General features: G+C 39.5%; 1 pseudogene; it reads left to right on the top strand.

Moving 5' to 3' along the window:
• The first annotated feature begins 14,839 nt into the window (after nt 1-14,839).
• LOC136379009 (protein YIPF1 pseudogene) lies at nt 14,840-15,438 on the top strand (annotated as a pseudogene).
• Nucleotides 15,439-15,920: the final 482 nt, after the last annotated feature.

Below are 15,920 nucleotides of genomic sequence, written 5' to 3'. Positions count from 1 at the left end.
TTGAAATCATAATGCATTAAAAGATAATGCATAAACCAACTGCAATTTATCCCAGGAATACAAGGCTGGTTCAACATTGATTGATCAATTATAATTAACCATATCAACAGACTAATGGAGAAAAACCATAGGAACAGAGCAGTAAAAATTTTAACAAAATTCAACATTTATTAATGATTTGTGAAAAAAAAAAGATATCTCTAAAAACTTGGAAAGATTTTCTTCAGTTTCATAAAGACTGCAAAACATATAGATAATATCATTCTTGTGATGAAAGACTGTTTGCTTTCCCAAATTCATGGAGAGAGAAGGCAAAAGTCAGTGTTTAAAATTCTTAATGTTGCCAAAAGTCATGATAGAAACTCAGAGTTGTCTGTAGGAGAAAATTTTTTCTGTTTTAAATCCAGTAATCTAAGATTGAATTCTAATGAGTTAGATTTCCAAAATTGCTTTTAGCACTATGAATTTACAACTTCTGCCTAACCACTTCATGTCCCCTTCTCCTCTGAGCCCTGTGTGGATTCCTGACCTGGAACATGACGTGAGTGCACACTCTACCCCACTTCCTCATGAGCTGACCTACAGTTCTGAGCCACAGAAGCTATTTCTACCACTTTGTACTACACGGTGGCTTCAGTATAAGAGTTTTGTATCTAAGGGAAGATTTTCCTCAAGTAGATAATTAATCTAATGCCAATTGGAGACCAAATGGTGGAGGAAAAATACTTTTTTTGCACAAACCACATGAATCCAAGTTCAGCCTCAATTCTTCTGCTGTATGGATACCTCCCTCGCTCTGAATGAAAAATGGAATTTAAGACCGTGGGGCAGGTGCTGTCCATTAGGTCTGGCTGTCATATATTTAACCAATGATCATTTTAATACCTTGTACCAGACTGCCAACTTAGACTTTTGCCATTTAAAAAAGAAAAAAAACATTTTTTAGTTCACCAATGCCTTAAAGGCCTATAACAATCACTTTTTTCTACAATTGAATGATCGCTCTGAAAAAGCTGGGGAATATACTGTCTTAGCAGTGCTCACCCTGAGGCTGCCTGCTGCCTGTAATTTAATCTTTGCATCACTGTCTTTTTACTAAGGCCACCGTGTCTCCCTATGAGTTACTATCACAGACCCCCATTCTTTTCTGGTGGGGCAATCCACTCAGCTCTCTCAATCACCTTCATGAAACACCACTTAAAAATGTAAAAACAGTCCCTCAGCCACACACCAAAAAACTATAGTCACCCACATAGGACAAGATGCCATTGTAGTTGTATTAAAGTCTTTGTTCAGTCCACAGAAGATAAAAGTAAATGGAAAGTTTCCAACAACCAAAAAGAAGCTTCTACTATCCATCAATATCAAGATGTCCCATCCCCACACTCAAGCCCAAAGCCTCAAACCTCAAATCAAGAGTCTCCGCATGTATATTTTATTCAAGAAATTCTACTCCTGTTTTATATCTCCATACTGCTGGTCTATGCACCAAATGTTACCACCCATTAAAAGACCTCATAAGGGCATCTCGTACAGTTTCTGATCACAGTGAGGAGGAGAAAATAAACTTGGTTTCAATGTGCAGTTCTTATCATTTTTATTACTGATAGAGAATATGAGTTTAGGTCTGTTCACCCAAATATGGGAAGATTTACACCCAGCTCCCATCACCGGCATGCTGGTCATCAGTCATGCCAGCAGGGCCATCGGTTTAGAAAAAAAATCTGCTTCCTACAAAGCCCTTGCTCCTAAGTCAAAGAAGAGGAAAGCTGGGCTACGCATGCTCAGTTTTTTTTTTCTTCCTGATGTTACCAGTCAGATAAGTTACTTGTCCTTCCCAGGACAGAGTTCATTATGGGGGGGGGGGGGGATGGCCAGGAGTGTTACATCAATACAACTACCTCCATCTGGAAGAAGTACCAAAAGTGAACCCTAACACTCAAAACCTCAAGTAGGCAGAAATTGATAAAGAAGATCTGCTTTGGAAAGGTGAAGAAACGTTACTATTAGGTTGCTGAATTGTTGACTGAGTTTATATAAAAGCCAAAACCTAACAAAGCAAATGAAAATGAATTTATTTTCTTTTTAATTTTAGGAGGAAAGAAAGAACTTTTCAATAATAAATCAATATATCATCATATTTTAAAAACTGATCAATTCCATAAAGTATTTGAACCAAATAGTTGCAGTGGCAAAGCATTTACTTTGCCCTTTCTTTGTGAAGTAGGAGCTTGAAGTGTTTGATGTCCTTGAGCTTTGTCCTTCAGAGCAATTTCTTCTAAGAATAACTCTGCAGATATTAGGCCTTTTTCCTCCACATTCTCTTCTGCAGAATTTTACCTATAAATTGTAGTTCAGTTTTCAAGCTCCTGCAAAATTTTTATTCTTAACTTAGTTTAGTTCTCTCATTCTTTTTTTTCTGCCAAATAACTCCATACACTCATAGAAAGGGCATCTTTTAAATCCCGAAGGCAGTTTTATTATTAGAATTTGTACATTGAAGTGATAAAAGGTATCTTCCAATAATATTGCCACAAAGATTATCATGGGTATATTCTGCTGCCTAACAAGTACGACCTAAATTTACAGGAGACTCAACAAATAATGTGAATATTTCCTGCTTTTGTAGAGCAACGGAGCAGAATTTATCAACACACTTTGTTCTCTGCATCTGAAGAGAAGCTTTGTTTTAATCTAATTCCAGAGCATATTTCAAATTTAGTGACATGAGAAAGGGGATAAGGACAATCACCTTCAGAGATGATTAACTTCCAAAGGACCCTGATAAACAGCCAGAGAGATGTCTAACTCATGGAAGATCTGAGAACAGAGCACTTAAGGCTGCTTTATGCTTTAATCATAATGCCTTTCTTGCCTGTAGTAGAAAGTATTCCTAATGGATCCTATCCTTGGATTCTTATTTTTAAAAAGACAGTATCATTTAGTGAAAACACTCTCAACTATTTGAGTTAAGAAAGTCTTGTGGTTATTCATTATTTTCCAAGCCAAAAAATCAATGCCTTAGCAGGTAAACTATCTTTAGATAGGTAAATAATATAAAAAAAGATTGTGCATCTACAAGTTAATTGTGCAAGTCTGATGATATACATTGCCAAATTAATTAATAAAAAGGACCAACAGTAACTGGGTAGCAACCCAGGTTTTGATTTATCTTTCAGTTGATATAAATAATGACATGTAGAGTGTAGTAAAATTTCCAAAAGAAATTCCATCTTTTTCTCTCTCATGATAAATACATTATTGAAATCTAGTTCAAGAGACAATTTTATAGAAATACTATAAATATGATTTCTCAGCTGTGTTAATAGAGCAATCTAGTTCCTTTTATAGAGGTTATAATTCATAAGCAAAAAGACAAAAATGGATCTTATGTAAAAAAGAACCAGCTTCCCAGCACATCCGCCTTTATTAACACAAAAATGTTTTGAAATTAAGGTTCTCAAATTCTTAGGTAGTGTTCACGTGCAAATTAAGGTCAAAGTATCTGCTCCTTTCTTTGTTATCAATAGTACACGACTAGCCTCTAAGTTGGGAATGGAACGCAGACTATTATTTTTCTGCCCCTTCCAGAGAAAAATCCCAAGGTCACAGCTGTTTCAGTTTCTCTTCGTAGTAGGCAAAAACTTTTTAGCACTTACCAGGTTTTAGACAAAAGATCATAAAAGTCACAGTGCTTGTTTTCAAACTGGATATTATAATCTGCACCACAAATTCTCTGATAAAAGTTTTCACAAGGCTATGGACAGTAGAGAAGAGAAATTGAAAATCATACAAGTAATTTAAAACAGCTTCCCAGAGGGATCAATGCTTGAACTGAGCTTTAAATGAAAGTAGATGGTGGTTAGACAGGGAGGAAGAGAAGTGATATCACATGTTTGAAGATCTCCCAGGCCTCCCCAAGGCTGCATTGTGGCCATGGTAGGAGAAGAGAAACTATATAACAGATAAGGTGTCAATCCGGAGTTTGATCTGAGCCTGAAATCGGCACACCTAGCCATTTCAGATTGAGTGTGAAAATACCGTGGAAGTATCATGAAAGTCTCAGAGACATTCAGATTACTCAGGCCAGAACATTAGACCTTCAGATGAGATCAAGACAATGGTGGGATTCTAATAATGTAACAACCAGTTCTCTGCCCTAATGATCATTTTAAATATAAAAAATGATATATCGAAAGGTGGTTTATTATTTCATGCATTTAAAACTTATATAGGAACAATAAAAGAGGTACACAAAAGTAGATTGTTATGAGTTTTAAAACATTAATGAAAAAATATTAAATAATAACTGACAAAAAAACTGTTATTTAAGATATTTTCATATTGCATCTTGATTGACATCCTCACTTGCAATTTTCTTTGCTTTTATTCAAGCATCATCAGCTGTGTGATTTATCCTTAATCTTTTCACTGTAGGAGTAGGATCCTATTCCTTTACCTGTGGATGGAATGAACATTGTTACAGGTGCTTAGAATACGCTGCTGCACAGGTAAACATTAAAAAAGAGTATAAGGAATGTAAATTTGTGATTTCCAGAATGTAAATTGTGATTTCCAGGCAGCCACTCACCTTAGAGAGAACCCTGGTCACAAGTGCCATTTTAACAACTGGTTCACTGAACTCAACAAAAAAATTAGGTATTGGTTCTACCAAACAGGTGCAAACCAGCTGAGTCTCATCACTGGATAAAGGAAATAACTTGGGACTAAGGTTAGCAAAAGATTTAAGAAGACTGTAAGGCAGTAAGAGTCTTGCTTGGCAATTAGCTGATGATTATAAAAAAGAATATAAGATGTCTGAGTTTCTGGTTTGTCAATAAGTAGGAGTAGCTAATTTTTTAGGATAAGAAAAAAAATTAGGAGAACAGTGAATATATTGTTTTTAGACACATTAAATTTAAAATGTCTATAAGGCATATATAAAAGTAAACATATTTAGGAGGCAGTTAGATATACAAATCTTAAAGATCCTAAAATTAGAGGAATAATAACAACAATAATAAATTACTAATAGATAGCTATCAGTCAGAGAATATGGGGGTTAAGGGGCTGGGTAAAAAGGGATTAAGCAAATAAACTTATATAAACAGAGAACAATGTGGGGATTATAGGAGGGAATGGGGGTGGGGGAGGTGGGGAAGGGTCGGAGAGGTATAGATGATAGAGGGAAACTTGACTAGGGGTGGTGAATACACAATGCAGTATACAGATCATATATTATAGAATTGTACTCCTGAAACATGTAATTTTACTAACCAATGTCACCCCAATAAATTCAATAAACATTTTTTAAAAATAATATATTACTAATAGACATAATAAAGACATTTGAGTGTTACAGCCGCTGTTCAAAGTACTTACATGAATTTCTTATCTATTACATGACAAATGTATTATTCTTCTCATTTTACAGATGAGAAAAAGGATTTGAAGTTAATAACGTGGCTTATGTCACTAGTTGGCAGTTGAAAGAAACTGAGATGTGAATGTACATAATCTGACTTCAGAGCCTCCCTTTATTATTAATGCCAGTATTAAAGTCATAAATAAAATAATGGGTGCATTTATAATCTCAACATTGAACATCGTGACATTAAATCAACAATATTTTAGCATTTCATTATGGTGACAATAATTCAGCCAAATAATTGAATTTCTTCTGACTCTGTCAGTTGTCCTATACTCTCCCATGATTTGGTGTTGTGGGAACATCAGGCATCCTGTCATATCAGGATCTGAAGCATTTGGAGGTGTGCTGTATTTAGTTGCATGTTGCCATTCTGCAAGGAGAAAGCTAAACCCAATGGATCTGACTTTTTATAACCAGCAGAATTTCTTACATTACATATAGTAATGAATTAAATGCAAAAATAATTATCTTATTTTACAATATAAGTAAGAAAATTTAATTTGACAAAATATATTTCATAGCTTAGGTACAGAAATACAGTTTCTTATTAAAAAAATGCAATTTATTGAGATTCCAAGATAGCAATGGAGTAGGCTGACATTACAACTGTCACTTCCCAGAACCAGATTGGATTACAACTTAATTTAAGAACAATCATCTTGACAAACAAATTTTGGACTAATTGAAGAGGAGTCTATAACCAAGGATCACAGAAGAAGTCACACCAAGACTGGTAGGAAGGGCAGAGATGCATAAAGGGCTGCCCCACTCCCAGAAGTGAGCAGAATAGGTTCTAGAGGGACTTTCAATGAGGGGAGGTTTGCCCTGGGAGGGGAGGGATTTCATCCCCAGGCCAATGCCCCAGCCTAGAGCCTCAGAGCCTAGAAGAGGAGCCCATAGAACATTTGGTGGTGAAAAGAGCTGAGATTTCTGTCTGCCAGAAAGGATCAGGAGCTCTTGAAGATGCAGGCCTCCTCTTAAAGGGCCAGCACAGAAAATCTCATTCACAGATACCTACCTGGGGCTCAAGCAGAGGGAAGGCTGAGAGGACTAGAGTTGCATGAGGAGAGTGTGAAGTTGGTGGCCCAGAGAGAGATACGTTCTGGTGGGGGACAGACACCAGAACCCCTGTACTGAGTCATTCTCCAATACTTCAGTTGCCATCTTTCTTGGGTGGAGCAGTCTCCTCCCTGTGGTATCAGCCTAGGGAAAAGGAACTGCCCCACCTATGGAGATGGAGCTATTCTGAGAAGATAGTCAGGAAGCAGAGGACAGCTCAGTTTTCTGGCCTTGAGGCTGGAGCTTTCCCCACATGCTCCTGAGACTATGACTGGTTCTTCTGCCTCAGGAGAGATTCAGTAGAAGCTGTCCTGACTGTGGGCAGACCACATGTATGGGTTTCAGAGGCCACATCCACTATATTCCTCAGGGCCACACCATACAGGAGGTCTGTGAAAAAAAGTTTGGACAGACTGACACCTAGGACTAAGCCATACCAATCACCCTTCTTAATTGCTGAATTGCCCCAGGCTCTACACTCTATTAGAGATGTTTTCAGTGGCCAAGCCCAACAAGCAGCTAGCAGACAGAGGCTGCAAGAGGCAGAGCTCAGGGAATCTTGGCCTTTTATGTACTTTCCCCCAGGCCCAGTGTGGGTAAAAGCCAGCCTAAGTGTGTGGCTTGGTATTTCCATGTACCCCTGGGCACAGCAGAGGCAGCCACAATTTCTGGATTGTTTGTAGATCTAAGAAGGTTGCTGAGGGACAGTCACCTGTTCCCCACTGGTCTGCACTGGATTCCCTCCAGGGAGACCCAGCAATGGCACATCCTATGGCCAACTGCAGAGATCATCAGTTAAGCACCTAACAACACTTGCTAGTGTGGTCTGTCTAAGAAAGGTCCCCATACACCTGGCTCAGCTAAGCCGAGTTCTGCTTTGTTATCAGCACCGGCACAGCAGCTCATGTGCATTGGACAGGGTGGAGCTTCACAGTCAGTTGGCCCAGGTGCTGGATATCCTGCCCCATCGGGCTAGGTTCTACAGGGGGAAGGGCGAGAGTCTTGGAGCACAGACATTTAAAGTGTGTGTCCCTGTGAACCTATTGCTAGGTCTGGATGAGGGGCTTAGGCATTTTCTGGGGGGAGGCACAGTTTTAACCCTAGGGGAAGACTCTCTCAGTTTTCCTCCCTGAGAACAGGGGCTTACCAGCAGGAGTAACTTCTGCAGAGGGGACTGTAGGCTCCACTCAATCTGAACCTGCTGCTCACCTTACTGGGGGAAAATAAAATTTGGGTATCCAGCAGTGCTGAGAGATTAGGCTCTGGAGTAAGGGCCACTTTCCCTATACTAAGCTCCTGACAAAAAGACCCCTGAAGTGTGGGTTCCACTAATGTTATATTCCCAACCTCAGGTGCCCTAAATCACTAAGCTTGCAACCTGTAGAAGGGTTTGTTGGGTGAGGCCAGTCTGAGCCCACACTACAGTATTTCTACAGAAGACTCTGAGGGAAGACCTAGCAGCTACAAGAGGGAGTAGAGCAGCTGAAAAATGGAGACAAATCTTATAAAACTTGGGAGCTTCTATGGAGCTGCTATCATCTACAAACAGGAGAAAGCTGATTCTTATACACAAGTTGTCACCTCTCACACTACCCAGGCACAGAAAACACAGGCACAAACAGTGAACAGAGCAGTAGCTCCAGACAGGTAGCCCACAGCAGGTTACAAACAATAACTGATGCCAACCCAAGAAGATCTAGAACCAACACTAGTAGTGGGTGGCAGATAGCACCAACATTTGATCCAGTTAGTTATATAAGCAGCACACCCAAAGGAGAAGTCCAGCAGGCACCAGACACTGTGGAGAATAAATACAGTCACAAGACAGACACAACACATTATCAAATACACATGATCAAGTTTGACCCTTAGAGCCACCCAGCCTGAAGGGATAACCACACCCATAAAAGGACCAAATGCATTCAATACTCACATAGAACAGAAGGGAAAATACTACCCTCAAGAAGCATTCTTAGAGCAAGGAACTCAGGTGGCCTGGAGGTCAATACCACTGAGCCTATCTTCTTCATAAAGATATCACAACAAATTTCAAAGTCAGATGGCACTACCTAATACACAGACAAAATGAGTAGCCAAAGAAATACAAGCCAAATGAATCAACAAGAGAAACCCCCAGAAAAAAGTAAATAAAATGGAAGTAACCAAACTAATAGATGCAAAGGTTAAAATAATGATTTTTAGGATGCTCAAGGATCTTAGAGCAACAATGGATGGTCACAATGAGAACTTAAAGAGATGGCAAACATCAAAAAGGACAATGAAATCATAAGAAAGAACCAATCAGAAATGACAAATACAATATCATGAATGAAGACTGCACTAGAAGAAATAAACAGCAGGCTGAATAAAGCAGAGGATCAAATCAGCAATTTAGAGGACAAGATAAATGAAAGCACAGAAGCAGAGCAACAAAAAAAAGAGGCTCAAAAAGACTGAGGTAACTCTAAAAGAACTCTGCAACAACATGAAGAGAAACAAGATCCACATCATAGGGGTTCCTGAAGGAGAAGAGAACAAACAAGGGATAGAAAACCTGTTTGAAAAATCATACCTGAAAATTTTCCTAAATTGATGAAAGAAAAAGTCACACAAGTTCAAGAAGGACAGCAAGTCCCATTAAAGATGAACCCAGGGAGGCCTACACCAAGAAACATCATAATTAAAATGCCAAAGAAACAAATAAAGAATACTAAAAGCTGCATAGAAAAGAAGTTAATTTCTGACAGAGGAGCCCCCATTAGGATGACATCTGGGTTTTCAAAGAAATACTTCAGGACAGAAGGGATTGGCAAGAAATATTCAAAGTGATGCAAAACAAGAACCTACAACCAAGACTACTTTATCCAGCAAGGCTATTATTTAAAATTGAAAGAAATAAAAACTTCCCAGACAAACAAAGACTCAAGGAATTTATTATAACCAAACCAGTACTTCGAGAAATATTAAGGGACATGCTATAAAAAGAGCTAAGGAATAAAGAAATTGAGAGAAAGAGGATTGTAGGTTTAAAGAATAAAATGGCAATAAATAAATACATACCGATAATAGCCTTAAATGTAAATGGATTAAATACTTCAATCAAAAGACATAGGGTAGCTGCATGGACCTATATGGACCTGTACATATGCTGTCTACAAGAGACTTACCTCAGAAAAAAAAACATACACATAAACTGAAAGTGAAAGGATGGAAAAATGTATAGTGTGTCCATAAAGTCATGGTGCACTTTTGACCAGTCACAGAAAAGCAACAAAAGACGACAGAAATGTGGAATCTGCACCAAATAAAAGGAAAACTCTCCCAGTTTCATACCTATTCAGTGCAGTTCCATGTGGGCTCATGCACAGATTTTTTAGGGCTCCTTAGGTAACTATCCCATATAGCCTCTACAGACTCGTCACTGACTGATGGGCTACCAGAACTGGGTTTCTCCACCAAACTGCCGGTTTTCTTCAACAGCTTATCCCACCAAGTAATGTTATTCCTATGTGGTGGCGCTTAGTTATACACGTGCTGATATTCACGTTGCACTTTGGTCCCGGACTCAAATTTAGAAAGTCACAGAACACACTGAACTTTCCTCTGTACCATCCACATCTCAACTGGCATGGCTGTGGGCTGCTCCGCTGTATACACAGGGTTACATCATCATCTGCACATGCGCACATGCTGCCACATCATCTTACAGAAACTGGGAGGGTTTTCTTTTCATTTGGTGCAGATTTCACATTTCTATCGTCTTTTGTTGCTTCCCTGTGACCAGTCAAAAGTGTACCATGACTTTACAGGCACACTGTATATCATGCAAATGGAGAGAGTGACGTCACGGAAATGGCGCCGTGAGCAGCGCTTCCAACAGATCTCCTCAAAATCTCAACAAATTTATCAACTAGAAACAGAAAAATTTATCCTCGGAGCATTCCGGAGTTCCACACACACTGAAGGTGAAAGGGCTGCTATCACTTGAATCTGAGAGTCGGGAGGGAGTTGAGGGTGTGGAGGAAGCTAACTGCTGCACGGACGTTCATTCAAGCCGAGGAGGGAGTACGCCTGTGGTGAGTCAACCCAGGCATGCAACTGCCCGCCCACACTCAGGGAGCAACAGCCTGCGCACTGCGAGCAGCCCCCCCCCCCCCCGGCATGCCGTGAGAAACTGCGCACGCACCCCGCGCCGCGGTCCGGGCACACAGCGAGCTCCCCTGCACCACGAGTGTCCCCAGCGACCCGCACACTGCGATCGAGCGTCCCCAGCCACCAGCGTGCCCAGAGCACCCCATTCGCTCATGCACCCAGAGCATCCCACTCGCCCACACACCCAGAGTACCCCATTCTCCCGCGCGCCCAGTGCACCCCAGCTGCCAGCGGCAAGCGGGAAGGGCACCAAAGCGATCTTCCCTATGCCGGAGCTTCTCTCTGTGGGGAGCACCTCACCCAGCCATTCAAGCTAACAATCAAGCGTTGGGGGAGGGGCGCCCGGGCAGCTTGCAATTCTTTCTGGAGCACATCTGCGGATCCAATCACTGAAATTAGCTTAACCCACAATCTGCGCACCTCCTAACTGACCCACGGGGCTCTAATTGATAAGATCTCTCTCAGTTCAGCGATCCAAGACAAGAGGCGTGATATTTTTTAGTGCCTCTTGCTAAAGGGGTGGGGCAACTTCTGATTGACAGAGCTTTCATACTCAGGGATATACGCTAACAAGAGGGACTTGGCAGATGTTAAGATCTGTACTGCAAGCAGCAACTAGTGCCTCTTCTTCCCAGCCAAAACAGGCTACAAAGTGTGGAAAGCCTGGGGAGAGTGGTCCCACTGAATGCTAGGTGCTGAACAGGCCTAGAGGCTTATTGAAAGTCACCTTGAGAACAATTGGCTCCCAGCCCCGCCTGATTACGCTGGAGGTTCTGACTGCCAGAGCCTTACCCAGAGCCTTGCACTGAGTGGGGATAGAGTGGTGATTTCCCAGCTCTTTGAGCCTCTTACTCCCCAGGCAGAGGCAGTGGCAGCCTCATAGCTGGATCACCAGGCTGCTAGTTCAGGAAGGGGAGACTAGGAGAGAGGCTCCGGGAAAGCAAACTCTCTCATTGTTGGACCCTGCAAATGCTAACAAGCCTTGACTACCAACGAGACTGAAGACAACTATATGACATTGCCGTAGGATCTCATCAACTGCAAATCCCTACTTAAGCGTGACACAGGGGCAGAGCCTGGGGTACAGAGTCACCGACCAGGAAGAGGGAGAGAAAAGAAAAAGGAAGAAGTTAACCTCTCAAAATCAAGAAAAATCCACAGACTTTATAACTTGTCCCACTATTTTATTTGTTTGTTTCTTTTATCTTCTTGCCTTTATTATTTTTTTTTATTTCCTCCACCTCAGTCCTTTTATTCTCTGCCCATCTTATTCTTCCCTTTTCTTGAACTACACTACCCATGAATGTTACATTTTATTTCTTTTCTTCATCTTTACTCTCCTTTAGGGTTACACTCTAAAACCCTTAACTCTCACTCTCTCCCCTTTTGTTTTTTTCTTTTCCTTTTTTTCTTCCTTCATTTTTCCCTTTTTCTTATTTCTCCCTTTCTATTCGTTTCTTCTTTTCTCCTTTTACTTTTCCTCCCATTCAATCCTCAATCACGAACAAATTATTTAATTTGGGACTCAAGTTTTTTTTGTTTTTATTGTTTTTTTTTTGTTTGTTTTTGGTTTTGGTTTTGGATTTTTGTTTGTTTGTTTTTGTGGCATTTTTGTGCTTTTTACTTTGCTTTTTAACACATTAGCATTCCTCCCATCCCAGGGTCTCCATTGTATTTAGTCTTTGCTCCACTTACTACAACAGATTTTTATTTTTTTATTATTATTTTTTCTCCTTTTTTCTGTTTCCCTCTTATTCCTCTCATTATATCTCTTAGTCGACCATCACTTACAAGCAAATCATTTTATACTTGACCAAGATTTTCTCCTTTTTTTGCATTTTGTAGGTCCCTACTCCCTTTTTTGTCCCTTGAACACTTCATCCCAACTCAGGCCCTCCATTATAGGCAGTTTTTGTTCCATTTAGCATAATATAATTCACAGGTCATCACGATATTTCCCTAAGGAGAGGAGGGGAGAGGAGGAGAAGAGAAGAAAGAAAAGAGGGGGAAATAATAAATTATTACTTTTTTTTTGGTGGGGTGCTTTTCTTTTTTCCTTTTTTTTTCTTTTCCCCCCAAAATTTTTTTTCCATTTTTTTTTACTCTTTTTACTTTTTTTTTACTTTTTATTCTTTATTAATTCTCATTAGTGCTATCAACAAGACCACCCTCAGATGCCAATAAGAAAAAGAAAATCGAATATTATGGATACAACAGATAGAGAGGTAATACAAATAGATGTGGAAAAATCTATAGAGAACAAATTTAACAGAAACCTTGGAGCTAAATGACAGAGAATTTAAAATAGAAATCCTAAAAATACTCAGATATATACAAGAAAACACAGAAAGGCAATTTAGGGAGCTCAGAAAGCAACTCAATGATCACAAAGAATATATTACCAAGGAAATTGAAACAATAAAAACAAATCAAACAGAAATGAAAAACTCAATTCACGAGCTGAAAAACAAGGTAACAAGCTTAGCTAATAGAACAGCCCAGATAGAAGGTAGGATTAGTGAAATAGAAGACAAGCAACTTGAGGCACAACAGAGAGAAGAAAGAGACTCAAAAATAATAAAAAACGAGAAAGCCCTACAGAAATTGTCTGATTCCATCAAAAAGAATAACATAAGAATAATAGGTATATCAGAGGGAGAAGAGAGAGAAAATGGAATGGAGAATATACTCAAACAAATAATAGACAAGAACTTCCCAAGCCTGTGGAAAGAACTAAAGCCTCAAATTCAAGGAGCAAACAGAACACCGAGTTTTCTTAACCCCAACAAACCTACTCCAAGGCACATCATAATGAAGATGGCACAAACCAATGACAAAGAAAAAATTCTCAAGGCAGCCAGGGAAAAGAAGGGTATAACATATAAAGGAAGGCCTATTAGATTATCATCAGATTTCTCAGGAGAAACTCTACAAGCTAGAAGAGAGTGGACCCCAATATTTAAAGTCCTGAAAGAGAGAAACTTTCAGCCACAAATACTATACCCATCAAAGCTATCCTTCAAGTACGAAGGAGATATAAAAACATTCACAAATACAGAAAAGATGAGGGAATTTATCATCAGAAAGCCCCCACTCCAGGAAATATTAAAGGGGATTTTCCAACCAGATTCAAAGAACAAAACAAAACAAAACAAGTAACAGCTCCACCAAGAACACAATAAAACCAAATTTATACTGTGATAACAAAAGAAAAAAAAGGGGGGAGAGGATGGAGATTAACAGTAGCAAAGGACGATGAAGCGCAGAAACACTCATAAGATAGGGTACTACAATGAATATGGTAGGTACCCTTTTCATTACTTAATGATAACCACCCTTGAAAAAAACACCACAAAAACACATGACTTAAAAAAGGTAGCAACAGAGAAAAGAAGTATGGAATACAAACAAAAAAAAAAACAAATGATAGAAAAACAAAAGAGAAGAATCAAAAAAGATACAAAACTAACAGAAAGCAATTTATAAAATGGCAATAGGGAACCCACAAGTGTCAATAATTACACTAAATGTAAATGGATTAAATTTACCAATAAAAAGACACAGAGTAGCAGAGTGGATTAAAAAAGAAAATCGAACTGCATGCTGCCTACAAGAAACACATCTAAGCAACAAGGATAAAAACAAATTCAAAGGGAAAGGCTGGAAAACAATACTCCAAGCAAATAACACCCCCAAAAAAAGCAGGCGTAGCAATACTCATATCTAATAATGCTGACTACAAGACAGAAAAAGTACTCAGAGACAAAAACGGTCATTTCATAATGATTAAGGGGACACTGTATCATGCAAATGGAAATGAAAAAAGAGCTGGGATAGCAATACTCATATCTGACAAAATAGCCTGTAAAACAAAGGCTATAGTAAGGGATACAAAAGGTCACTACATAATGATAAAGGGAGCAATCCAACAGGAGGATATAACCATTGTTAAGTATTTATGCACCTCATATAGGAGCACCTAAATATATAAAGCAGATTTTGATGGACAAAGAGTGAGATTGACAGCAATACTATTATAGTATTATAGTATTTTGCTCTTCACCATCCTCAAAGCCACCTTACTCAAACCCCAGACTCCGCTTCCTTATCCTTCTATCTCCAGGTTGCACCTAGTCCCTAAACACACAAGCTCTGCAAATTTGCTTTCTAACAATTGGGATAAGACCCACTGACTGAATGGCAGTTGTAGATGACTTGTGGTTATATATCCACAGCAATCTAGATCTTTATGGTCCTTTTTGGATTTGTGCCACATTGGTCTTTGCTTTAGCAGTTAGTGGGAATCTTTCCAACTTCTTAATCCATCTGGGAGAGAAAACATACCCTTATGTACCCAAATTCCGAAAAGTGTCCATAGCAGCCACAGTTATCTATGCCTATGTGTGGCTGGTTCCTTTTGCACTCTGAGGTTTCCTCCAGCAAAATTACAAACATAGTTTCCTATTCTTTTTTGGAGAATGTGTGCATCAATGGATATTCACTTACTTATATCCCCACAGCGATACTGTGGATTATCCCCCAGAAAGCTGTCTGTTGGATTCTAGTAATGATGACCCTGAACATCTTAGGCTCTATCTTGACAATAAAATTTTGGCCAGCTGTCCATGAGGATAACTGGTGTGTCTCATTGGCTACAATTATGACAATTGTTTTTGCTTCACATGCGTCTTTCTGTAGGATGCTTGGCATAACATTTTGGTGTACCAGATATGGACCATCTCCCAATAACCACAGTTGTTCCAAACCAAATAGATGTAGCAGCCCAGTCCAGGTAAAGAGAAAAACCTCTTTTGTTTTATGGAGTGTGGTTCTTTTGGACACCAAAGCCAACAGGAAAGTGATGTAATGGCACCAACTGCTGACATCTGGATGGTGCCACACTGAAGCCTAATTACCTCTTCAACAAACAAAAATTAATGTTGGTCAGAACATGTGTCTATCAGCTCCTCTCTCTCACCAGCCCATGATCATTGTGACTATGCACTGCTTTGAAATTAAATACAAAGAAGGGGGTTAGGTGTGCTCATGGGCCCTCCCACTTACCTCTCACAATCATGTGATGCACTTCACATTAAGTACGCCCTTAACCAGAAATGGGTCCATCCTAACTTCTGGTGTTTTTCCTCTAAATTGTGTACAGATTTCCTGGATGAGCCTCTCCTCTCCTAATGTTTGCCATCCTAAAATGGCCAGTGTGAACTTTGGTATGAATTCTTTGGACACCTGAAATGTGTCTTTGTTGATCTGATACTGGAGA

This window comes from Saccopteryx leptura, chromosome 7 (genome assembly GCF_036850995.1).
Source record: "Saccopteryx leptura isolate mSacLep1 chromosome 7, mSacLep1_pri_phased_curated, whole genome shotgun sequence".
Classification (NCBI taxonomy): Eukaryota; Metazoa; Chordata; class Mammalia; order Chiroptera; family Emballonuridae; genus Saccopteryx; species Saccopteryx leptura.
Note: the sequence above shows the minus strand (reverse complement) of the source record. Positions and strands in the feature narration are given on the sequence as shown.